The 21,026-nt window shown below is 42.8% G+C and overlaps 1 protein-coding gene across 2 annotated transcripts in view; it reads left to right on the top strand.

The window, feature by feature from the left end:
* Positions 1–21,026, top strand: part of PHACTR1 (phosphatase and actin regulator 1) — a 310,226-nt gene that overhangs the window by 264,658 nt on the left and 24,542 nt on the right. The gene's annotated exons all lie outside the window — the stretch shown is intronic.

The following is a 21,026-nucleotide window of genomic DNA, read 5'->3' as shown; positions in this document are numbered from 1 at the left end:
CTGATCCAAAATACTTCAGTAGGTCCTTCAGTACCTACTTTTGTTGGGTCAGGTTGGATAAACTGTTTCTTCTTCATAACAGTGTTACTCACCAACTGTTCTGGTTTTCTGTATTGCATGGGGTATAGGTGGGTGGCCATTAAATGTGGAAGATTTCTGTCAAGATTTAGTAAACTGAGGTCAGGTAGTAATGTCTAAGAACCTCCTATGCTCCGGCCGTGATTTCTATAATCAATATAATACTGTTGTTATCAACTTGGTGATATGCATAGCTGGTGAATGCTGTTAGTTGCTCTCCAGTGTGACTCAGAAAACCACAAGGAAGAGATCAGCCAGTTGCTGGGAATTTGCTTGTGGGGTTTTCTTTTTGTTTTTTTTTTCCTTCTTTTTTTGGGGAGGGAGGGGATAAAAGGGGAACACTGCTACCATGTTGTGGAGACAGGAGGAATAGGAGCTCCTGGTAAATAGCTCTTCCAGCATTTTATCTACTTTTTTCATGGCCTTGTTTATCACCTCTTTGGAATAAACTAACCACATCTTTCCAGTCTGTCTTTGAAAGTCTTTGTCCTGCATCATGCAGGCTAACTGCTCCAACACCTGTCTAATTCTTCAGTATTCTTGTTGAAGGGCCTCAGCAGTGATGCCCAAAGTATGCAAGATGGCACTGCACTGTTGCTGGTACTGTGATTTTTTTTCAGTCCAGTCTTTATTCAGCCTAATACCTTGTTAGACTGCAGCTGCACGTGGAGCTCTGGGTCCCAAAGAGCAACACATGATAGCAAGGTCCCAGTGCTTATATTTGAACCCTTTTGAAGCGTGAAGAGTTGCAATTTTTGTCTCTTAGCGTATCTTACTGTTCACTGCTTGACCTTGCAATGACATTGAACAGCATTTCTACTGTGTTGCCCCTTTGCATAAATTACTTAAGTCTCTCCTAAGTTTTATAGCTCTGTTTGATGAAGGTAAATAGTGTCACTGGCAAACATTGACTCTGCACAGTTCACTGTGCCCCGGGTGATTTTTGTTATAAATGTTTTATATCTCACCTCTCCAAAACCTGCTTTTTCCCCATTAAAGCAATTTGCTTCAGCATATCTCTTTTTAACAAGGGAAACAAACTTCAGCAATACCCAGAACATTTCCAGTGTAAGCCCCATATTCTCACGATGTCATTATTTGTTTCCCCAGTTGCATCTCTGGTCATTCAGTCTGAGGTATAATGCTTGATCTTGTCTTCTAGTATAGCTAGGACTTAGGGGCAATCACAAATAGTTCAAATAATTAAAACTGTTTATATATGAGCTCAAATAATAGCCAAGCCACTGCTTTTCATTTCCATTTTATACCGGTGTAACATCACTGAAATTGGTAGAATTTCACAAGCCTTATCTGGAATAATATATTTGCTAGTCTGACCTTTAAATTACAACTTAGTGTCTCATCCTTTTGGGTAGTTAAAAACAATCAAGAAATACGAGGAGAAAACAACTTTGCTTATCTCTAATATGCAAAAAGCCACAGATATTTGAGCAGCAAAAAGGAAGGTGCCTGTCTTACCAGTGCTGCGTATCTAGATGGCATGTATCCATGTGCACAGACTGATGAATATTAGATTGATATAGAGAGAATATTTCAATTTGGACAGTATCTCTTTACTGTCCATACTTCATTAATGAATCCGTCCTTTGCCATTGCTCCATAATTGTCACTCAGTGATGCAAATGCCAAGCAAAATTAAAGTAGTGAAGCATTTATAGTCCTTAGAGAAGATGCTAGATGCAGAGTATAATTGCAGCTGGCAATTTTGGATTTCAGAGGGATTTGTACTGTTCCACCAATGGTCCCCTACGGTTTAAAATAGCCAGCCAATGAAGTCACATATGCTACTTACAGAAGTAAAAAATGCAGAATAAAAACTTCAGCAAATAGTTATTGTCTGTAATGGATCAATTAATTTTCACCAAGAGGCTGATTAGGATACTTCAGTATTTATGTATAATTCTCACAGTATTTAGTTTGGAAAAGCTCATTGGCTGCCACATTTGGCAGATCAGAGTTTAGTACTATAAAGAGAATGTCATTTTTAAAGACACTTATAGCCAAGCATATTGAGAGATTGACCATTGACATATTGTGTGGGACCAAAACCATCCCAGGTGTCGTTCCTCCAGCCTTATTTAGAGCTGCACCAGGAAATCAGTTTGCCTCAGAACTGTTTGTTCAGATCCTGTTTAAATGTAGCTTGGAACCTCTGAACCGCCAGTTAGTCCCAGAAAATTGTTACGTCTTTATTATTGCATCCGCCAGCTGGTAGAGAGACTCCAGACCAGACTTCACCGTGTCGCCTGTTTCCTGTGCTGGGAGAATAGTGGCCTGGCTTACACCAGACCAGTTGTGGGGGTGAGGCTGCAGACACCATATCTTGCAGCAGGATCTGGCCGACTACACACCTGAATATTAACTCAGCCATGAGACAAATCAACACCTGTGTGCCTATCGTAAACACTTCACAGGAATGTAGGGCTTTGTGGTGTGTATCCTATATCAAGACTCAGCAATTGTAGATCCAAGCAAAAACGGAGCTTTTTGCCCAAGGTGGCAAAATATGTCCTAGCAAAGGCACGAAAGCCCACGTCACGTGAATTCCAGACGGTTGAACAGGCTAGTGCACCATAGACTGTTTCTGGGCAGTCTTCACACAGCAATTACAGCACCGATTAGACAACCTCTTCCTATAACCAAACCCGAATGGACTACTCCAAAATGTGATACCTACTATGAAACAAGGAGCAAAAATAGTGAAATAATTTGCAGAACTTCAGCTCATAACCACATGGGACTTGGGGATAGGAAATGGATGCTGGAGGCCATGTTCTTGGCTGCTAAAAACCCTTACAACTCCATTAGTGTTTGCTCTGAAATGCAGACCTTCTGCGCTAAGTAAATCTTTAAGTGGGTATGGTTTTCATTTTTTCTGCCTGCTCAGCTTCTCCCAACTCCTCCCTTTTATCCCTCTGGTGCCTGCACAGTTTCACAGCTGCTCAAGAAGGGCTTACAAGTGACTGCAAGATAGAAAAGGGAAAACAGAATGAAAAGCAGGACTCTCAAAGTTAACAGGCAGAGGGAAAAGACAACTTCTGTCTTCTGCCTGTTACTCTGGCTGTGTCAGGCCTCCTGGGAAGCGCTGATTCCCCAGTTATTCAGGCTAGAGCAAGGAGCGGGAGGGCCTGGATTTAGCTTTTGGTGAGTATCAGGGTGAAAGGAGTGGGGCGTATCTGGGAGACGGCTGTGAAGCAAGGACTCGGACAGCTTCTGGATCTGAGCTTGGATGTTCTCCCAGGGGCAAGGATAAAGGCATGGCCTGTCAGGAGCCCCTGGCGAGGAGGAGGGCCAGCACTGATGGGTGATGCACATCAGAGCTGTATGTCTCCCAGAAATGGCGGGACCATCCCCTGGTACTGAGATGGGTGCTTCAGTGCCAGTCCTTGCACTTCTGTTTCACCAAGGAATCATAATGGTGGTCACAAGAGACCACACAGACTTCCTCAGTCAGCGTATTATCTAGTAAGCACAAAAGCTCTTTAGAGAAAATGTATCTCTATATTTCTGTGTAGCTGCACACTACACCAGACTTCACTGAGGATTTTGCACTGGCTTGGACTGGGAAGACCTGGTTTCTTTGCATATTTTCACAAAGTCTCTCCCATACCTTGAGACAACATGTGTCTTTATTTAGACTATGGATGATCTGCCACACATCCTATGAGAGAGGCTTTCTAAAGCACTCGGTCTTTTTTTTTAGTCTCTTAAACCCTGAACTCTGGTGAAGGTGCTCATTAGCAATTAGATACAAGAGTAGCAAAGCTGAGATTTTGATCCATAGCTTTTCAAGAATGCATAGCAGTGTCCTTATCTGTTTTCCCTGAATTGCTTCCATCCTGGCTTTTCCCACCTGCTGGAATAGGATGATCTCATCATACAAAAATTTGGGTAATCCAGAATTATTATCATCTCATTGCTAATAATCAACTTTAAGGGGACTTCTCGATATTCACAGTATTATTACTGGTCAGCATCATATCTGTCTCAGCAGCACACTTCTGCCCACCTTGAAGCAGAGGACAGACTGGCTGAAGGTCACAGGCCAGGGGAGATAGATAAAGGCTGTCCACAGGCAAGCAGTGCATGTCAGGGGACTGCTACCCATCACTGGCAGGTGCCACAAGCAACCCAATACGATTTTGTAGCCTGTGCTGTGCCACTGCCAAAAGCTGTCTGTTGTAGGAGTCCCGTTTAACCCAAAACCATGCCCAGTATGAAAGCAAAGAGAGATGAGGTTGGGGAGCAGCCCTTTGCACATTAACTAAATAATTAAATTAGAAACCAATAAAGAAGAAAGTAACTCTTTGCAGTGTTCATTCACTACCTTTTGCCTCTCTTGTGACTTTGAGTGATGGACATCCCATTGCTCAACTGAATCCTGTGAGTATGACACTGTATAGGTTCAGCTGGCTTTAAAGCAGAGAATCAATGGCAAGCTCCTCTGTCACACGTACAGTAGTGCTCTGCATTGTTTATTGTACAGCCTTAGATTTATTCGCTACAGTACCTTATGGGGCGCTGTCCTTACACCAGCAAGTGGAAAATCTTGATCTGAAGCAATATAAATAATACATTGCAAGTATCATGAGGCAAAGGATAGGAGGTATGAAAATAGATCTCAGAGACACTGTTTGTGTGCATACGGCTGTAAATATGTGTGCATGAGATATGGACATGCACACCTGCTGGATGTGTTTATAGTCCCATTGATGCTTTGGAAATAGTACCGAGGTGTCTGTGACTGAGAAACACAGCATGAAAAGACATGAATCTTTGTTATGGAGCGGCAGGTTTGACAGATGATGGTCACCTACTACCTCGATCAGAAAGGTAATCTACTCTACACATTCCCCAATCGATACCATGTCTTCCTCAGCTGTGCTGAAAAATACTGCCTAGAAACAGAAATCGTGTGATGAAATGAACTTGGTGAATTCTCACAAGTATAAAAAATTGCCACTGATTTTTAAAATGTCATGCGGCTGCTGTGAGGTTTTTTGGAATTGTTCACATCAGGTGCTAGTTGTCCATGTGTCCCTCTGCATGAGGGAGAGTACTCAGGAGACAGAGCAATAGAGTATGTTTGTAAACAGAAGGAGAGACATGGACCACAAAGCAGAGTAGAAAAATTCGACAGTTTGTGAAAAGGACAGTGTCTTCAGCATCGCCATGAAGGTGATAGAGATATTAGCAGTGCTGAGGAAGGGCTGGTCTGCAAGGCTTGCACAGCCGCTAAAACGCACAGCAGTTCCTTCAGAGGATGAGGGGACTAAATAGTCTGAAGTGATCATTTTTATTTACTAAAAGATTAGGCTGTGAGGAGATTCAGCTTTTTGAAACGGTTAATTATTTAAACAGCATTGCAGTCCCGTAGAGGGGAGGGTTTATTCAGCCAGGGGATGGCAGCAAGATGGCCCCAGTTGAGCACCGCTGAATCTCCTTGTGGCTGTCCCCCACCCCGCACTGTGGAGAGCGTTTTGTGCCCTCCCCATCTCCGAGTCATTTAGGGATAAAACGAGTGGGCAGACAGCAGGATTAGGCTTTATTCACAGACCTCATTTTGCTGGGCAACGTGAAATAATTTCTTCCTAATTACCTCTGACGTCTGCAATTCTCACACTTATTGTTAGCTTCCACTAATGAGTGAAAAGCAAGTGCCTAAAGCAAGAGCTCATCCCCAACAGCAGTGCGCACGCTCTCTGTGTGTGGAGCTTGCCTCTCCGCCTGTCGGGTGCTGGGGATAAATCACACGGAAAATGGGATTGTGGTAAACAAGTTCATCTAAATCCTGGATTAGAGGGGACGATGCGACAGCACTAGATACATGAATGGGGGTGACCAAAAATGCTGCAAAGGGCTGAGCCTGGGTTTTAGCTACGATGGTACCTAGGGAACATGGCATTATTTTTTTTTCCTTTTAGTTTAGCTTCGTGAGGAAACTGTACTTTTGTAAGAAACCCCAAGGGAGCTATCTAAATTGTCCTTAGCATCAGGAGGAAGACAACAAAAGCGGGTGATTATCTGTGGGCAAAAAGCTGAAAACAAGTCATCCTTACACATCTGGGCTCAACCGCCAGGAATAGATACTCTGAGCAGAACTGAGCTTGGTTCTGTGCAGGGGTATTGGTGAGACGGGCTCTCAAGGCTCTTGTCAGCCCTCTTTTCTGTAACTGATGTCCTGTCGAGCTCTGATGCACTGAATGGAAAGGTGGCTTTGTAGTTAAAGCACTCTGGGAAGGTTGCATCTTCCATAGGCTTTCTCACCACAGGTAAGCCACTGAAAGAAACACATGCACACATATACATATATATATTATTTTCTTTTTAAGATGTGTTGGGGTCTCCAAATGTACATATGTACCTGTGAACTTTGGAAAATTCCCCTAGTTGACAAACTCTCATTGACAGAAAAGTTTGTGTGTTTTCAAAAAACCACCCAGATATTACAATCTCTTCAGACATCTAACTGTTTCAGAAGGACAAGGATCCTCATTTCTGAGCATGGTTTGAACTTGTCTCTCATTATATTAGGAATTTTCTTTGCTAACATCATGATTCATTATAGAAAAAGCCAAGTCTAACATTATGAATTATGCTATTACTATTGTTTTGATATGAGTTTCAACAACTAACAGCATGAATTTGCTTCATCTGAGTAATTTGCTACGGCAAAAGGTCAGTGGATCATCAAGGGAAAAGGGAGGTGACAGTGTCACCACAGAACACATCACCTCTACATGCTCCCTCATTTGTGGCATGAACAGTGTCCTTAACCTGTGATCTGGATGGGCAGTGGCAGTGTGACTTCTCTTCTGTCGCAGCTCCACCTCGAGATGGGATGAACCCCTGCTGCCACCAGTTTCGCTCAAGCAGGGCCAGCAGATATTTTGCAATGTATGAAAGCCAAACTTCGCAGAAGCAATATAGTCTGTCCTTGGGCAGCTGTGTCTTTCCATGTTAGAAGGTGGGGCTCCTAATGTGCAGGGATGATTTATTTATGTTAGCATAAAGGAGGAGGAACATTGTGCTGAGGGGAAGAATGCTCTTGATGGTAGGCAACAGGCAGCAGGAAGCAGCGTTTGAGGGCAAGGTTTCCCCAGAGGCATCCGTGTGGCCACTGATGAAATGGAAAGTGTTTTCTCGGTGTCAAAAGTTCATTTCAATCAGAGATGTCTCCAGCCCAGGAAGGTATTTGTTATTCCTGGGGTCTGTCACTGCTCCCCTTGCCTGCTCTTATGGAAGCAGTGCAAGTCACTCTGCACTGTCTGCAACATCTGTTTCTCCCATCCTTTCCCTGCAGAAGCTGAGGGAGAATATATTATCGGGTTACAATTTCCCCTTCATGCTTCCCATCCTCTTCAGCCCCCTGACACAGTCTGTATTTGAGGTCTAACTTGGGCTGTCAACACAGCGGAGACAAATATATTTAGTCTACCTTAGTTTCCTTTCCAGTTTCAGTGGGGTGTGGTATCCTTCATTTTCTGCCCTGAATTGATTGCAGTGTTGCTTTTAGTTGTCGAACTACTGTCAGCTTTTACCTCAGAGGAAGCCATGTTTCTCTGCTGGGCAAAACAATTCATGGTGATATAACGCAAGCTTGTGGCAGTAATAAAATAACATATGTCAGTAATAGAAATAGTCTTTTATTTCTCCAGTAAACAAGAGACCACGTGGAGTCCATGCAGTACTATCTTTTGAGTAAAAGAATGACTAATATTAATAAAAACAGGTGAAACAAATACAGGCAAGGAAGTAGCTGATGCAAAATATTATATTCTGGCTTTAAAAGAAGAAAACAAAGGTGATTTGTTTGGGTTTTTTTCTTTTGCTGGTTAATGCTGACAAATTTAGGGCAGGTCCATTACAAACTAGCTCATAAATTTCCACCTTGAAAAAATCTAACCATAAATCTTCATGTTTTGTGTCTGCTGATTGTGGGGAGTTAATCACAAGCACAACAGTTGCTCGGCTTTGATGACCTTGTAATTTCCGTAAAGGAAACAAATTAGATGGCAGTACAAGTAGATAAAAGAAGCAGACTGGCAGGAGTAAATTTCACTTTGTAGGCTGATGATTGTAAAATGGAGAAATTGCATTTTGAGCAAAATATTTAACCTCTCTCAAAAGTTACAGTTTGCATTTTTTTCCCCTTCAGTATATCACGGCCTATTTGGCAGGAGGTTAACATAAGTAATCCTTGTAAAGGAGTCACACACATAAAAGCATTTTTTTATCCTGCTCCAATCAGTTTTTAAATACATATGTGCTCATATATGTGCACTTTGAATATTACTGTAAGCACAAGCAGGACTGATAGAGGGGTAAGTCTAACTTGTGTGCGTGGTCATCTGTGTCCAGAAATGCAGGAGTTTCATATGCAGGTTACTGTATGTGAGTAAATAGAGGTGACTTTTTGTAGAGTTGGCCCTGTAGTAAATAGGATTTAATGTTTTATATATTTGTTTTCTGTAGGATTAAATGTCTTTTTGACAAATATACTGACCATTACACCTGATACAATTGTGTAAGGTTGGAATTTTGCATGTTTTCCCTAAGACCTCGTGTTAACACGAGGATCACTTAGAGATGAGCAGGGACTTTTTTTGCACACGTGCAGAAAAATTACACCTGATCTTTCAGAGGCAAGCGTGGACGAGAATTATGCTCATATTTCAGCCCACTGGGATTCATAAGCACTGCACAGACCATATGTGGGGGTTAAACTAAGTCCTTAGCCTCAGACCTGACCATGTAAAATTGCCATTTATGTTAATAACATTAGTGAAGAGGAAGTGTTCTCATGTGCAGTAGACCACATCAATGTGTCTCCAAGTATGCAGCCTGTAATACTCATTGCTTGCCTTTCTGATGATAAATAATTTTCAAACCAGCGAACTACAGGGAAAGCACATTAGCACCGAGGTAGATTCAGTAACCTGGGTCTTCACTGACATCCCTGAATTCTGGCAGCAGCAACACAAATGGTTAATGAGTCATTAATAAAATAAGCATTCCATATATTGTATTTGCTAAATGAACAAGCATCTATAACGTCAGGCTGGACTACTTATCCTGCAGAATATCTGAGGTTTTCAGCATGCTAGAAAAGTCTTCACGATTTCTTTTGTTGCAGTAATCAAGAGAGAAAACAGTCTTCCTGCCTCCCTGCAATCAACTGGCTTTGATTTAAAAGCTAGCCTTGCAAGCAGGAGACCCTGATCTCAAACAGCGGGGGCTGCAAAAGTACCAGCCCGCTCCTTTAGGAGGAACAGGAACACTGCCTGGACCAGGGCCCCTTCTCCTGCGCGTACACGGGGACCTCAGTCACCTGGTGGGATGGCAGATCGCTCACACCCAGGCCCTCTGGGGGAGTGCCCGGGAAGATGTAAACTGGAAGTAAATGCTATCCTCAGGAGGCCCTCACAGAAGCTACAGGGAAAGGTCCCTGGCCATCTGCCATGAAGGTCTTTTCATGGCCCCATCAGCTGGCTCACCTCCAGCTAAGCTGCAAGCAGCATGAACAACAAGCTCCTATGGCCTGTTTGGCTGCACTGGGATGTTGGAGCACCCAAACTGTGGTCCCTGGCTTTCCTAGAGCACTCTCTGCCCCAGTGCAAGGACTTTTCTGCCCAAATACCTAAGTTTCAGCTGTAAAAGAAGGAGGGCAGGCAGCCCCTCTGACGGGAATCGCTTTATTTGGAGTCAGGTTTACGGACACACTGCAGCTGCACATCAGTCTCAAAGTGGGGAGCAACTTCCCTGATGCCTTCTTGAATCTCCCCGTCAGGGCATTCTCCAGCTGATCCCAAAATCTCTCTCTGCTCTTTTCAGGAGGAGGGGTGACTGATGTTGCAGGGACAGAACATCCCCACAGACTCCTTCCCTTTTCCCAGTTAACAACTGAGTGTAAATGCCTGGTGTCCTTCACCCTCAGGTTGGGCCAGAACCATTAACCTTCCCTTGTTTAGGCAGACATATATGCTGAGACAGAGAGACCTGGGCAATTGCAGGGATCATAGAGCTATGTGGTACTCCACCATCCATTTAATCTTCTCCCTCAGACTAGCAAAGAAAATCTAATACACTACTGCAGTTAGAAGAGCTGCCAGCATTTTGCACTACACTGTTTAATTTCAACGAGTTAAGGGCTCTGTCATATTTTCTAATATAACATGACAGGTAAAAAAAGGGTCTGCAGCAGTGAAAAGATACAATTTTTGCCTCTGAAACCTATCATGTGTGACACATTTTTGGGAGGTACTTTTATTTCCCTTTTTCTTGACTTATTCTTCTCTTCAGAGTTTTTATTCTGTCCTGTTTCTCCTTGTATTTCAGTAGTGCTAGGACCCCCCTCTACCCCACCCTGGTTCAAGATACTGTACAGCACTTGTCCTCAGTCTGAAGGATTTTGGAGCAGATATAAACACAGTGAATGGGAAATGCAAGGCGTCAGTGGGGGAGGACTAGGCATCACAGCTCACTTGTCTCAGCATCCTCCCTGACCATTGCACACTTGACTACCTCAGATTTGATTCTCCCACCTGCCCATCACTGTACCTTGCCTTTCTCTCAGTTCTGTGTGCTTGTCACTAGACGTGTCATGTTTTAAAAATTAGGGCACGTGTTAAAATCTTCAAGAGAGAACAATGCTGCCTCACTATTCGGCATAAAAGTATATCTGAAAGGGTGAATTTGACCCAGCAGTACTGAAGATTTAGTGCCATCTTTATTTTCTTTAACGTTTCTTTGATCAATTGTGACAATTGGGAGAAGTGCTCAAAGACTGGAGGAAAGCAAATGTCACTCCTATATTCAAGAAAGGGGATTCAGGGAATTGTAGGCCGGTCAGCCTCACCTTGATCACTGGGAAGGTGATGGAGCAGCTAATCCTAGAAACCATAACCAGGCACGTAAGGGACAAGAAAGTCATCAGGAGTAGTCAACATGGATTCACAAGGGGAAGTCATGCTCGATCAGCATGATGAACTAACACAGCGAAATGACTGGCCTGGTAGACAAGGAAGGAGCCGTAGATAGTGTTTATGTAGACTTCACTAAGGCTTTCAACATTGTCTCCCATAAGATCCTCACAGTGAAGTTGTTGAAGTATGGGCTGGATGGGCAGATGGATTGAAAACTGTCTGAATAGCTGGGCCCAGAGGCTGGTGATCACTGGCACAAAGTCTTGTTGGAGGCCAGTAATTAGCATTGTACCCCAGGGGGTCAATACTGGGTCCAGTCCTCTTTAACATCGTTCATTAATGATCTGGATGATGGGCAGAGTGTACCCTCAGCAAACTTGCTGATGACCCAAAACTGGGAGGAGTGGCAGATTCACCAGAGCATTGTGCTGCCATCCAGAGGGACTTGACAAGCTGGAGAAATGGGCTGACAGGAATCTCTTGAAGTTCAACGAAGGCAAGTGCCAAGTCCTGCACCTGAAAAGGAGCAACTCCATGCACCAGTATATGCTGGGGGCCAATCAGCTGGTGAGCAGCTTGGCAGAAAAGGATCTGACGGTCTTGATGGTCACCGAGTTAGACAAGACCCAGCAACATGCCCTGGCAGGAAAAAAAAGGGCTAATGGTATCCTGGGCTGCATTAGAAGAAGTATTGCCAGGAGGTCAAGGGAGGTGATCCTTCCCCTCTGCTCAGCACTGGTGAGGTCACGCCTGGACTGCTGTGTCCAGTTCTGGGCTACTCCATACGAGAGAGATATGGGCATATGGGAGAGAGTCCAACAAAGGGCCACAAAGATGGTTAAGGGACTGGAGCATCTCTCCTATGACGAGAGGCTGAGAGAGCTGGGACTGTGCAGCTTGAAGAAAAGGCTGAGGGGGGGATCTTATCAATGTGTATAAATACCTGAAGGGAGGGTGCAAAGTGGGTGCTTTTCTCAGTGGTGCCCAGTGACAGGAGGAGAGGCAGCGGGCGTGAACTGAAGCACAGGAGGTGCTGTGTGAACACCAGCAAACATTTCACTGGGGGTGTTCAAGCACTGTCACGGGTTGCCCAGGGAGCTTGTGGAGTCTCCCTCCTTGGGGATACTAAAAAGCCATTTGGACACAGTCCTGGCTCTAGGTGGCCCTGCTTGAGCAGGGGGGTTGGACCAGATGACCTCCAGAGGTCCTTTCCAACCTCCACCAATCTGTGATAGCAGAGGGCATGAAAAGAGCCGACAAAGTCATTGTGTGTTAGATATATCTTTGCCTTTTGAAGTGCACAATGTTGCTGGCTGATTTTTTTGTGTGTCTTTGGCACTGCAGAGTGGCCAAGTCGTCTCAGACTTTCCCAAATCCTGACTCCCTTCACTCCCCCTGGTCTAAGTTTACTGTGAATGTGTCTCATAAAGCTATTCTGATGCAATGTTTGATTAATTTCTCCTGCTTTGGGTTATTGCACAATGGCTGTGCTGGCACAATTTAGCCAGGTCCCAAGCTCTGACAAATGCCTGTCTATGACATGTAGACCATAAAAGTCTCTAGCTCACTTCAGTTCCAAGACAGTATGGGGTTAGCCCTTGAGACCAAACTCCTCGTGCTCCACTCCATGGAAAAAATTACCAGGACTCAGTTTCTAAACAAGAACCATCTCACAGGCAGGCTGTGCTCACATGGAAATCGACTCCAGATGCCCCACTTCTTCAACACGCATTTCCCTCAGCCCTGCACCTCCCCATCCCCTCAGTCCACCTCTGCCTTAGCCAAAAAAAAAACCAGAGTCCCAGTTTCACTTCCAAGAGTTTTTCAAATTCCTTGCGCCCTTGTGGAGCTCTTTTCTCCTTTTCTAGCTATCCAAAGCAGAACCTTAAGATCTGCCTTCAAAACTTTCCGTCTCTGGGTGGATCCAGAGACGACAAACAGCAGTTTCTTGTTCTTTCTCAATTTGGGGAATTGGGAGCCTGCTGCTCTCAGAAGTGTCCCAGGCAGCCTGCAGTGGTGCTGTCTGGTGTCTGTACAACAGCAGTGAACTCCAGTAATGCAGAGTATGGGAATGTTCTAATGACTCTAGTAAGAAATAGGATGGGAGCATGTATTTGATGCACATTTTGCCAAAAAACACTGCTCATAGGAGTTTGAAAAGCTGACAGAGTGTAGTAGTTGTGAGACATTTTTTTTCCCCCTCTTCCTTAGCAGCTGGTGTTCATTAGCTGGGCTCAGCAGAGCACCACTGCCGACAAGCAGGAGCAAAGTTGTTATTAGCACGAGGTAATCTCCAGTCATGAGAGTGGGCTTAACACCCAGTAAACTATAAGGTACAGATGTAAATTCAGTATGCTTGTAAAGCAAAACACAAGTCCACACGCCTGTGGCCAGTGGGGGCTGGAAGGAGGGGCTGAGGGAGTGTGGTGTTTTACTTCAGCTCAATGCTGATGTCTGAGAATTTGGATGTTTTAAACTACTAACGAAGTTGAGGAGAACTAGGAAGCAGGCACTGTATCTCTTTCCCCAGGCCATCCTAGCCAGCATGTTTTAGTACCGATCTGCAGCCTCTCATAGCAGTAGGTGCAGTTTCCAGTTTTACACTGTGCATCGTTGATACGCATTCAGAAGGGATTTTTGTCAGGGTGACTGTGCTGATTCCCTTTGCTACCTCTCTCCAAGCCCCTTCTCTTTGCCTTAACTGCAGCTGGATACGCAGAAAACAAGCGGATGCCACAAAGCCCAGGCACTGGAAGCCCAGGATAGAGGTATTTCAGTCCTGGCATCCAAGTATGCCCTGCAGGGAAATCCATGTCAGCAGCCATGAACAAACATAGTTTGCTCATCTTGCATACAAAATGTTTTGAATATTAACTTTCTTCAGCCTCTCTGCCTGAATGCCAGCTACATAAACTATTCAGACCAGTAAGGAGCTCAAAAAACAATCACCAATTTAAGGCAGTCTTTCTTTAGAGGACAAACAATTGCAAAAATGGGGGGGTTGAAATGTCACAGGGAAGACATCCACAACACTGTCCCAATGGAGCTGAAGAAGGGAAGTGTCTGAAGTGTAGAGGGGAAATGACTCTTCAGGTCAGGTGGGCCAGGAACAGGTGTCTCTCCCATTTTATATAAGGAAGACGGAAGATGTCATTGGGTATTCCTTCCCCTTCTGTAGTTCAACATCAGCTCTAAAAAAAAAAAAGTAATGAAAAGAATACTGGTCTCCCCCCAGCAGCCAGATTGTGGTAATGAAGCAGATTTTTACATTAATAAAGTGTCAGGCAAGAGTAAAGGCACCTGGTATTAGCCTGAAAACTGAGAGTGGAGAAACTTCAGTAGGGGTTGAACTGACCCCTCAAAACATTGGAGAGAAAATGTAAAGAGCTGATGTCACACTATGCAGGAGATGAAGAGAAAGGCTGCAGCCTGTTCAGCATAGCACATAGGGTTTGAATGTCCCTCTGGAAGTGTTTTGTTTTATGGGGGTTTTTTTTGTTTATTTTGAAGTTAAGAGTATTTGCCTGGAAATAGGATCTTTGTTACTTTGGAGATCATTGATTCCTGCTGCTAATTCCTTTTTTGAAAAAATAAGCCTCTTTGTAACATTCCTTTTGTTTTGCTGTGGAAATACTTACAAAGTAACAACAACAAAAAAAGATTATCACTTTGTGGTCCAAATTTAGCCTCTGGGTAATTACATGCATCTCAGTAACTTCAAGAGAAGAAAATGCAGATGGGACCAGAATTCTCTTGAGTAAAAAATATCTTGTCATGCTTTTAGGCCACTAGATTTAAACCTAAAGGTGATGATACAGCTATGAGCAAATCACGTCTAATATCTTATCAAAGTAACAACTGTTCAGTTTCCTAAGGCATTTTGGGGTTGGTTTGTTTATTTATTTATTTTAACCAGATGAATAATTTCTTCTCTTTTTTTTTTTTAAACTAGAAATCTTTGGTGTTTTCTGTCTCTGGTGCAGCATGTTTTTGCAGATGTTCCATGAGATGCTGCAATTAAAAAAAAAAAAAATATTTCTGGACTTTGCTAATGCATAGTAGGCTCTGGCAGTGAAGGTGTTAAATACATCAGCTGGAAGGGGACAGGTTGTGTTCTTGAATCAAGTGGAAATTTATACAATGGGCACATCTCTGGGTAGGGTGGTGAAAAGTGAAATTCTCTAGAAAGGTAAGAAATGAATTCACAAACAGTGATGCAGATACAAAAGAATCAATGTTGTAAACCATATGCAAAGGCTCAATCTGATCAGCAGGTATCACAGATCCAGATGTGGTCATTAAAGGGCTAGGAATGACCCCACTGCAGCTGGCAGTGCAGCTACTGGGGAGAGCTCTCCTTGTAACCTGCTTCGGTACGTTTGTGCTTGTAATTACTGTAGCAGTTACTGCAAGACGACTTGTGTCTACTGGAGTTGGCTGAATAAGGGATTTTTTTGCATTTGGTACTCAAATGGAACAAAATAATTAACAAGTGGGGTAGGGAAAACAGTATAAAAATAGCAAATTGAGACATTAGTTTTTTATTACAAACTGAAAACTAGCGTTTCAGGACAGAATCAAGTATTTTGTCCAATACATTTTTTAATGCTTATTTATTTATTTATTAAGAAAAGTATGTCTAGTGAATTGTTTTCTCAGCTGAAACTACTCACTAAGTTTGACCTCACCTTGCAGATAGTTTCTGACCTGCTGGAACTCAATTTTTCAGGAATTTTACTGTTTCACCCAGCCTTAATTCTTAATCTTCAGGTGAACATTGTAGGCAACAGCCCTTTGCAGTATGTCACTGCTATTTATCACCTGCCTTTCATGCAATCTGGGGACTGAAATCCCTCTGGCATAAAGTAGTTAATCACTCTTAAAGCTCTCAAATTTGTTCACTTCCAGGAATTTTTCACTTCAGTAACAAGACAAAGTGTTGTCACCATGCTATTTCCTATGCATCTTTTCTCCTAGAAACTGACTTATCATGGTTTTGAATTGCTAACACTGCCAACTTCTGTTATAAAAGTGTTTATTTGGAATTCCTGTATTGTGGCTGTTCCGAGTCACTGGGTATTTTAGCTTTTGATTCATTTCTCAGAAAGTGGGTAAGTTGCGCTTTTTTGACGTTACCAATATAAAGTGCCTGTTTGGAGATGAATTTGATTTCTGCAGTATTGTTCATTTGCCTTTCTTCATGCTGGCACTGGTAAAATGGTCTATAACACAGTCAGGGAATACACATAATTCCTCTCTCTCCATTTTTTGAGTCATCTGTAGCTGCTGCAGTAACAGAGGAGACTTTTTCAAGTTGGCCATACAAGTATTGAGCTTGCTGTCAGCAAGCTGGTGAAGCTCCCTGCCCAAGTTTCCTTCATTAAAACCAACAGCTTTTTTGCATTTTGGATTGAGATTTGCAATGATGGTCACAGATTATTTGGACTGCTAACCAAAATAGGTTTGTTTGTTTACGTGTTTTAAATGCCTCTGGCTTGTTATTTTGGGATTACAGTTGTGTTAGTGCATATATGAATAAGAAGATAGGGTGCTGTTGCTTTTTTAATTAGACAAATTGCATACCAACAGTGTTAGAAGTGTGAGATACCTGCTAATGTAGATATGTACAGGCTATGTGCATACAGTCACTATGGTCCATATATAATCACCATGTAGTCACTGTGGTCCACAGAGGCCCATCGGGAGGTCTGATTTTCATGCTAGCTAAATATAGAAAAGATGGTTCCTCCATTACGTGCTTCAGCCGTTAACCCTTCCTCGGAGCCATCAGCATAGGCAAAATTTAAGTTTGTGGCAGCAGATTTCTCAGAAGAGGATCCTTAGAGGAGAGGGACGCTGGGAAAGACCAGTGGGGTTTTAGAGGGTTGTAGTTTGGGGAGTGGGGTTGTGCTCCTATTGTTGTCCCTCAACCTCCCTCTGTGGTTTCTTCCCTGGACCCACAGACCTTCTTCTCGCCTAACGCGTTGCTTCCTCTGTCCATCCCGAGGCCACCACACGTGCACAGGAATAACTGCTTTATTCCTGTATCAAACCATGCTCAACCATGTGAGCTTCCTTGAGCACCAGGAGCCAGGGTGGGGGGACATGTCAAGAGGGAAGGGGGCTCTTGCTTGGAGATGGCTCTGCTTTTAAGAGCGTAACTTTTATGGTAAGAAGCAGCCATGTGCTGGAGACTAGAAGGATACCCAAAATTCGTTTAATCAAAGTTGCTAAAAACACCGGGGGGCAGTGTCACAACTCCAGTCACAACTGGCTTGGTTGGGTGACAGAGAGCTGAAGCAGTCTGGGCCCCTGCCTCACATCTGTTGTTCGGCAGAGTGGTCCATAGGATAGTCCAGGAAGGCCTTCAGCAGCAGGACATTGGGGACACCTTTGCAAATATATTAATGGTAATCTGGTCTCCCACAGATTTCCAAATACAAGGTTACACCTCAAAACTGAGTAAGTGCAGAAGATGTCAGGAGAAGCCTCCAAAGACTAGTGTTTGGAGGAAAAGAATATTGTATTTAACCAGAGAGAAGTAACTCACTATGAGGAATAAGGCAAATAATGTTTCTAAGGTTTAGCATCTAGATCTTTCCTTCAAAAATGCATCTTTAAAGACTCATTGCTGTAAGTATGTTTGTTCACAGAGACAGAACCACATTACTATAGAGAGAAGAGATTTTAAAACAAACCAGACACAATAATGCCTATAGACAGTAAGCATGTATGTTCAATTCAGATTGATTTTTGTAGTGCCATTTCGTTCAAGTCATTCATGGATTGACCTTGAACGGAGAATTATGATCTCTAGCTTTGTAAAATCAGCTTTCAGTTCAATATTATTACCTTTGGAGAAGCATGTGTCTTCTCACAATGCTGTACAGACAACAGAAGGACAATCGCTAACATTTTAGAACATTTTTTTTCTTTATTACAATGGGTCCTAACAAAACATCCATCTGTTTTTTTCTGGCATGCTTCAGATTTTCAACCAGCATTTAGTACATTTTTCCCCTCTCGATTTCTAGTACTCAAAATTATCCCATTTTTATTGTTCCAAAAATATATTGAATTAGATACATAGTAAATTCCCTCCTCTAAAAAAGATTGTTCTTTGTTTCCTACTGTGGTTGTTGGATGTTTTGTTCTTGGGATTAGGGATAAGAGATTTGAGAATTTAATGCTGCAAAGCTCATGTGGTGTAACTATCTTAATTCCTCCATGCCCTTTTTTTTTTTTTTTAAATCATTTAAATTTGCATGATTGTATTTTATGTGAACCGCCAGCATTTGGCTAAAAGGTTTGATGTTAACGAAACAGTACAGTCATGAAACAGAGGAGGCTCCATTTTAGAGCTTGAGGTGTGAGACATGATCTTGCAATGTTCCACATATCAGTAAGCATTTTGCAGTTACTGTTACTGAAAAGGGAGCTGAAATCTGAATTTGTTTGTCTAGCACTACTTGGCTTTGTCATTAAAAAAGAATAAATAATTCCTTGGGAAAGCAGGTGTCTGCATTGCGATACTGTGGTATAATGAAAGATTGATGACTTGGGTATGTCATTATTCACACTGTTTCTACTCAGAGTCATAGGACTATCTAGTCATTCCTTTATTTATTTTAACAAAATACAGAGTTCATGGCCCGAGGTGATTCTGCTTTATTTGGATATTTTAAAGAAATGTGTTCTGTATATGATAGGCAAAATTTTAACTTTATGCAGTCATAATGAATTGTCGAAATCTACATTTTGAATATGATTCTCTTTCCCCAGGAGACCTAATCTGGGCAGCCTGGTCTTTCTTGGGGAGCTTGTAACTTTCCCAAGAGGAAATCAAAATCATAATAAATCAATCCCTCAGTTAGCTGAAATAGAAAAGACTGCATTATTTGAGCTATGAGTCAAGAATGGATTCACATAGGCTAAAGAATGATAAAACAAATGGGCCAGGTTTAGAGTTTTAAACAAAGGGCCAGCTTGGTTATATTTTTCACTATCCACAGATGCTTGAGCAAGCAGAAAATTTGCTGATTAGTTTTTCTGAGAATCTTCACCGCAATCTAGACTAGGCGGAGCTTTAAAGTTTATATTGAAGCTGTTTCTCCACACAAAACCAAGTCTGGGATAAGCATAATTTGGGGGAGTAGTAAAAAACTGCTTAAAGCCTAAATTAAAATCTGAATAATTTTAGTTGAAAAACTGATTTTCCTGCAGAGCCCAGCTGGATACATGACTGCAGATGTGTTACGGGAACTGTTATTTGGTTGTTTCATGTGCCAAACTGCTCTGTATTTTTTGCGGTGCACTGGGAAGAACTGCTGAGCAAATGCATTGACTCTCTCCTCCAGGACAGGGGACTGTTGCAGCTATCCTGGACTAGGCAGCCCAGCCCAGGGAACAAACTGGGATGCTGTGGCAGCAGTACTTAGATCTTCAACTGATACTTAACCAGTTTTTAATTTTTCAGCAAAAGCAAGCACTTCCTACCAAAGTTGTCTAACTAGTTCTCATCTAAACTCTGTCTCAGTGGTGCTTCACCCGTTTTACCAGGGATGAACAGGGGTCTCTGCTTGCTTTGGTCTGCTCTAGTCATTGCCACAGGCTTCTTTATAGCTGCAGAAGCACCACCATCTCCCAAGGGCTGAATGTTTAAAATCAACAGGGAAGTGGAGAGCAGTCATTACATGGTAACTGAATCGTGGCAAGCACTCCTTATGGTTTTATTGCCTTAATTTCTCAGGAAAAGGAGTTATAAGGCGTATTATCATGACTGATACCAGGAGACTTGTCATGCAGGAAGGAGAGCTTAAAGGAAGAGATAATGTATCCTACAAATTAGCCAACATCTTAATGGAGTCTAGTACAGGAATTTTAATGGTGTAAAACCCTTGCATTTACTTCTTTGGGTAGGGATTTTATATTTAATATGCCTTCAGTTTATTCACTCGTTGATAAAACTGTATTTAATCCCATTTTATAAATCCTGTTAGGAGAAAGATAGTCCTCTGTAGACTCTAAAGTCTGGCTGGCAATATCTAGGCTGATACTTCAGAGAAAGTGAACCTCCAGGCTTACAATTATTTTTTGCTCATTGTGCAGTGACATAAGGCAAAGAGGTAGTTCATTCCTGCCCTCTGCTAACAGTTAACTGGCAGAAGCAAACACAAGATTTTCTTCTCTGTTTTTCTCTTCCAATTTTCTGTGCTGGGCATGGGAGTGCGAAGAGTCCCTGGTAGCCTATACTTCATCAATATTGCTTTACTATCAGCATAATTATTGGGAAAAGCAAGCTAAATTAAGCAACAGTAAGACTCTTTACTCCCATTGAATTTTCCTCATGTTGAATTATATAGCTGATGTAAATCAGCGCGGTTCTACTGGCTTCGGTCGTCCTCATTTATGCCAACTAAAGAGCAGTGTGACAAGTAGTGCTTTGTAGCAGCTGGCTTCTCGTGTGCGCAGCTCAGATTTACTCCTCTCTTAGAGCAGTCTTTAGGGTGGTATGAACCCAATTGCAGGTGAGTAAAAAGATTTGCATCTACAGAATAAATTCAGGAGTTGCTCCAGAGGTTATGCCCCACTGTGCTCAGAAGTTATTTTATGTCAGGGTGACCTGTGTCATCACGAAGAGCTGCGTGAGCATTGCTGGGCTCCATTTGGTGATGTTCTGCACACTTCACCATACTGCTGTGTGCCCTGTTGTGACCACCTGTGACTTATTTGCCCATCAGTCCTGCTCTTGGGTCACGCACACCAGATGTCACCATTCAAGCACTAGTGAGCTGCTGGGTTCTGCCTCTCATATCTGCAAACACTCAGACTTAACAAGGCTGGCAAGTATGTGGGGCGTCTTTTTCCAGCAAGCCCTGTACTGTATCCAGCCATTATACTTACAGATAACCCCATACTAAGCTCTCAGGTTTTCTTGCTCTCTAGGCAGAGGCAAAGATGAATTGCTGATACCCAGAAAACACATCCAGCATCCTGTTCACA

Source organism: Charadrius vociferus, unplaced genomic scaffold (assembly GCF_000708025.1).
Source record: "Charadrius vociferus isolate BGI_N301 unplaced genomic scaffold, ASM70802v2 scaffold444, whole genome shotgun sequence".
Lineage (NCBI taxonomy): Eukaryota > Metazoa > Chordata > Aves > Charadriiformes > Charadriidae > Charadrius > Charadrius vociferus.
The sequence above is the reverse complement of the archived record's forward strand: the minus strand, read 5'-3'. Positions and strand labels throughout refer to the sequence as shown.